We start from the raw sequence: 5,004 nt of genomic DNA, 5'->3' as shown, positions 1-5,004 counted from the left end.
CCAGTAGACTTTTACACTACCGATTTTTCCTCATCTAATTTCGGTTTTGCTTTAAAACAAGAAAAAGCATCTGTTTTGCTTGTTTTAACATCACAGGTGACAGTCATGCACAGTGTTAAATAAGAATAACCAATATATGCACAGTATAACATTAATAATGTGATATTATCTGAGGTTAATAAGAGGACTTTCCAATAATACAACTCTCACTGGACTAATACGGTGCCTAAAATTACAGTACTCTCTTATTGGCTGAAAATATATTACATGTCCAGGGCAGTCTTAGCATAAGGGAAAGGCTAGAATCAAAAGACCAGGATTCTCTCTCATTTGTTTAACCTTAGTGAAGTTGTTTAACTTCTCAGTTTTTTCCTCTGCAAAATAGGGAATGGAATATATGCTTGCGAGATTACTGGTGTGCTTGGGGACATATTCTGCAAACTCTAAACTGCCATTTAAAATAAAGAGTTACTATCTTTCAGTAGGAAAAAAAAAAACATTAATTTCTCAGAACCAACTGACTAATTTGAATTCTAGCCTATTACCTAATAAAATGCTGAGAAAACAAGGCACAGGTAACTTTGAATTGGGATGGAGGAGATCTCCGAAGTGGGATAATATTTAAGAAGGGAGAACTAGGTATTTCACTCCAATGGGAGCCCCTCAAGTGGAATGGATCAAAATAAGGTGGCTACAAACGACGCTAGATGCAAGCATTGCCAACTTCTCAGTTTAGCCTCAGATCACCTCAACAAATGGCCCCAAATCAGAATGACTTACAACTCCCAATAGGTTCATTTATTCTTAAATTATGAGACAGGTATGGAGAGAAAGAGTGAAAATAAGATGCATCTTGGAATAATGCACTTGATTTGAGATATTTAAATTTTGTAAGCAGCCCTTCTCTATCAATCTCCATTTGAAATCAGGTTATTTCTATTTTTCATATTTGGAAGCATACAGCTATAATACCAGAATCAGAGGAGGAATTTTGCAGATGCAGGAAAAATAATACTGAATTGCTGTTCTAATTGCCCTATAGACTTAGCCTATATAAATAATTATTCATAATCTTCTTTTATTCTGTAGTGTAATAATTTATTTTTCTTTTGATAGCAATGAAATAGGTTCATTTATTGAGGCCGTAAAGATGAAAATGAGAAACTGAAAAAAGATGAAGTTATGCACTAGAGAAAAAAAGCATTTGAATAGTTAAATACTAAGCAGTAGAGGTAAAGGTTTTTTGGGTTTTTTTTTCATTTCAAGCTTTCAAAAATGTTATGTGAAGGTGAATCTTGTGCACTTAGACTCAAGAGAAAGAATGAAGATACTGATTTGGAGGAAATCTCACAATTCTTTTATATTTTCTACTACACAAAGCTAAAACCTATATGCCTTCTTACTAAAATAACTTTATGGCAATGCGGAGCATTTTTCAAATAATTAAAATATTATTTACTAACCTCATGAAGCAGTATTTTTTCCTCCATACATTTCTTTACCCTACAAATCACTAAAATATGCTTTTTATCCTTTTTTTCATTTCCTACAATAAACATAATGGCATATATTTCTTTCTCATTTAATACACTTAAGGATAATGATAAAAGATACTTGACCAGGTATATTGTCCAGCTATTCTGAATTGAACAGACTGAGACTTGGAGCTGTTATCTAGCCAAGTGGTTTTTTTGTTTGTTTGTTTTCAGTGAAAAATAATTTTTATTGAGAACCCACCAGCTGCAAAATCTGTCCCTGACATTAGCTCCTTCTTCCTTTGCAATTTGGCCTTTCTTGAGTGGTCCCATGAATGCTTTCTTCTCCTCCATGGTCTGGAAGCGGTCATGTACAAACTTGGAGGTGGTGTCAATGAACTTAAGGTCAGTCTTCTCCAGAGCCTGCCATTTGGTCTGCACCAGCAAGGACTTGCAGAGGGTGGACACTCGCTTCTTAGTTCCCACCACACGGCCTTTCAGCATGAGAAAGTCATTGGTCACTGCACCATAGTGGACAAAGCCACGCAGAGGGTTGATGCTCTTGTCAGACAGGTCACAGTCAGCGGAGGCATTATTCTTGATCAGTTTGCCGCCCTTGATAAGGTAGCTCTGGCTGATCTCATAGATCTTTTTGTTGATCTCAGTGCAGTGATGGTACTCTTTCTGCCCAGTGCGTGCCCCAGAGAAGTCCACACGGGCAGGATGCCATGCCCCAGTACAGGCTACCTTGCACAAGCCTCAGTGGATCTTGTGGGACAGCTTCTTGGTGTGCCAACGACTGGTGACCCCTTTGTAGCCTTTGTTCTTGGTCACCCCAATGGCATCAATCATCTCGTCCTGCCCAAACACCTGGTTCACAGGTACCTGCTGCTCAAGCCTGTCATGGGCCCAGTCCAGCTTCTCAGCCACAGTGCCTCTGTTCACCTGGATCTCCATCAGGTGGGCCTTCTTGTGGTGCAGAAGAAGCAGGCGCATCTGGTTGTGGGTAATGATATGGATGACTTGGCAGTACTTCTTCATGCTGCTGAAGTCTTTCTCCAGCTGCTTCTTGCCATCCTCATCCCGCCATTTCTTGTAGTACTTGGTAAAGGCCTTCTTCTTAGATTTATGCCAGTTCTTATAGAAATGACTCTTGCACTCATCACTGATGTGCTCAGCGAAGACGGTCTTGAAGGTCCAGAGGTCTCAAGGGGTTCCTACGTAGCCCACAATGCCCACAACCACCATGGATGTCTCCACAATGGTCACAGCCTCTACCACCTCCTTCTTGTTCACCTTGGATCCTGGCCTGTCGACTTCCCACATGATGTGGGTCATGCCAGCCTTGTATCCCAGGAAGGCTGTGAGGTGGACCGGCTTGGAAGGGTCATCTTTAGGGAAGCTCATCGCCTCCTTGTGATGCCTGCTGCTGCACTTCCAAGGCAGGAAGCTGAGGGACCCCAGTCTGGGACCAGGTCTTGAGACAGAGTCTTGCTATGTTGCCCAGGCTAGAGAGCAGTGGCGTGATCTTGGCTCACTGCAACCTCTGCCTCCCAGGTTCAAGTGATTCTCCTTCCTCAGCCTCCTGAGGAACTGGGATTACAGGCGCCCACAACCACGCCTGGCTAGTTTTTTTTATATTTGTAGTAGAGACAGGATTTCACTATGTTGGCCAGGCTGGTTTTGAACGCCTGACCTCAAGTGATCTGCCCACCTCAGCCTCCCAAAGCACTAGGATTACAGGAGTGAGCCACTGCGCCCAGCCAGACAAGTGGTTGTCTTACCTTCTGGGGATGTTCTGCAAATGTGCATTGTTTTACTTGCCTTGATTCTCTGCCTAGATGTTTATAAATAACCCAGGATCATTAAACCAAACACAATAAACAGACAAATGAATAATCAATAACAATATAGTATGATAGATAATGTAATAAAAGTGCTGCAAGATTAAACAATATTGTCACATCACATTGTGAGGGCCATCAGGGACTTGCTTGTGTACTATGTGCAATGAAGGAGATGCATATTACTTTTCTGTTGCTGTGTAGCAAATTACCACAAGCTTAGCAGCTTAAAAAAATACCCACTTGTTGATTTCACAGTTTCTATGGGTCATGCATCCAGGCCTGACTTAACTGGGTCCTCTGCTCAGGGTCTTAACCCAGATGTTGGCTGGGCTGCATTCTCATCAGGAGCTTGAGATGCTCTTCCAAGCTCATGTAGGTGTTGGCAGAATTCCATTTCTTGCAGCTGTAGGGTTGAGGTCCCCATTTTCTCGCAGGCTGTCAGCCAGCAGGTACTCTCAGTTCCTAGAGGCTGCCCACAGTTCTTTGTTACACAATCCTCTCATCGGGTGTCTCACAAAATGGATGTTTACCTCTTCAAGACCATCAGGAATATTTCTTTTACCAGTCTGTTAGAAGAGAGTTTTACAAAACTTGACATAACCACAGAGGTAACTCTCTCACCACCTCGGCTTCCTACCAAGAAAGAAAGTGAAATGAAAGTCAAAGTTTGCAAGATGGTAATAGTGGTGTCAGGAAGAAATACGGATGTAAAGAAAGAAATCAAGTTAAAAGATAATGGGATTTTACCAAAGAAAGGAGTTTTCCATTAGAAAGACCGAAAGTAGAATAAAAAGAGCTAATCTATACATCAACAGAGTGAGAGATTTGCATGAAGCAGACTTCTAAAAGCTTAGAAAAGAAGAAAATAATGAGAACTTGGGGGAAAGTGTCCTTTATCTGAGGATTATTTTTCATTTTCTATAAAGTGGAAATTTTCTTCAGGCATTTGTAAGTGTAAACACTGGGGTTTGTTTCAAAACCAAGTTAAGAATAATATATTTCAATATTCATTCACTAAAAGTAACTTTAGATCTAACTTTATACATGATATTAAACATTATGTACATTTTTATTTTCCCAAAATAATGATAGCTACTTATCAAGTACCTACCATACAGTATGCACTGAGCTTTGTAAAGATTGCCTCAATTCTTACAGCCCTGAAAAATATTAATATACATATTTTACAGGTAAGAAAGTTGAGATGCCAGGATATGAGGTCAAACTCCACAGGAGCTCAATTCCCATTGTGTTCCAAGTGAGCTACACATCCAGGATTTGAACAACCTGGTCATATCAAATGACTTGTCCACATTCTCCCACCTAATAAGAAGAGGAAGCTCAGGCCTTCTGGCTCCAAAGCCTTCTCTCTCTTTATACTGCACCAAAAAGTAAATTTCCATTGATTCATAATTCCAGGAAATTCCACATTTCTGATTTGAGCTGCAGTTTTATAGAGTTACTTCTTCACTGGGTATTTATTAAGCCTTTACTATCTGCCAAACATGGTATTTGGTGTTCCACATGTTATTTCCTTAATCGTCACAGCTTTCTGATGTACTTACTATCATTACTTCCATTTCACATACAAGAAAACTGAGGTGAACTCAGTTGTCCCTGACTCATTGTGCATAGCTAATCTGAGGAACCATGGGAGACAACACACACTGCTCAGTTGATTT

At 40.4% G+C, this 5,004-nt stretch overlaps 1 pseudogene; it reads right to left on the bottom strand.

Annotated features, from left to right (window-relative positions):
* Positions 1 to 1,180: 1,180 nt before the first annotated feature.
* On the bottom strand, positions 1,181 to 2,897 carry LOC126960670 (60S ribosomal protein L3-like; annotated as a pseudogene).
* Between the last annotated feature and the right edge of the window lie 2,107 nt (positions 2,898 to 5,004).

The sequence above is a fragment of the Macaca thibetana genome, chromosome 8, assembly GCF_024542745.1.
Source record: "Macaca thibetana thibetana isolate TM-01 chromosome 8, ASM2454274v1, whole genome shotgun sequence".
In the NCBI taxonomy this organism is placed as follows: Eukaryota; Metazoa; Chordata; class Mammalia; order Primates; family Cercopithecidae; genus Macaca; species Macaca thibetana.
The sequence above is the reverse complement of the archived record's forward strand: the minus strand, read 5'-3'. Positions and strand labels throughout refer to the sequence as shown.